Source organism: Penaeus monodon, chromosome 20, assembly GCF_015228065.2.
Source record: "Penaeus monodon isolate SGIC_2016 chromosome 20, NSTDA_Pmon_1, whole genome shotgun sequence".
Classification (NCBI taxonomy): Eukaryota; Metazoa; Arthropoda; class Malacostraca; order Decapoda; family Penaeidae; genus Penaeus; species Penaeus monodon.
In genome coordinates this window covers 24,982,672-24,983,116 of record NC_051405.1, presented here as the reverse complement: position 1 = coordinate 24,983,116, position 445 = coordinate 24,982,672, and the positions used below count along the sequence as shown (strand labels likewise).

At 41.8% G+C, this 445-nt stretch overlaps 1 protein-coding gene across 3 annotated transcripts in view; it reads right to left on the bottom strand.

Annotated features, from left to right (window-relative positions):
• The window catches only part of LOC119585733 (ATP-dependent RNA helicase HAS1-like), a 9,376-nt gene extending 8,978 nt beyond the window's left edge, over positions 1-398 (bottom strand). The window contains exon 1 of one of the 3 annotated variants that reach the window (XM_037934426.1): positions 310-398. The gene's annotated coding sequence lies outside the window, so the exon portion shown is untranslated. Of the gene's footprint in view, positions 1-207 lie in introns of all 3 variants that reach the window. The other 2 variants (XM_037934427.1, XM_037934425.1) reach the window with 2 other exon arrangements.
• Between the last annotated feature and the right edge of the window lie 47 nt (positions 399-445).

Here is a 445-nt window from a genome sequence, read left to right as displayed (position 1 = left end):
CTTGCCTCTGTCTCGGGAATAAATAGAAGGCAGGAAAGGTCAGATGTAATTGAACCAAGGAGTAATAGCTGCAAAGTTGGTTGGCTGTTTAAAACTAAACTATACCAAGGCCATAACCTTCCTTTCCTCTCTTTTCGCGCATAATTTTCTGCAAACGCGATTTGAAATACCATCATAAAGTGACCAAATGAACATATTTTACCCTACCATCTGCCTTACCAGTCCGATCAGACAGAACCACCTCGCTTCCAAGTAACTTGTAATACATCCGCAATATGAACATTAACTTTTACAGAACGAGATTTGTACCATGTTTACAGCGAGAAAGAAGGTCCCGATCGCACGTTGGCCGAGCGAACTGTTTACGTCGCTTGCACTCCGAGTCTCCCATGATCCTGATGAAAACGTTTTGCTCAGAGTTCTTATAATTACGATGATTTTGGTT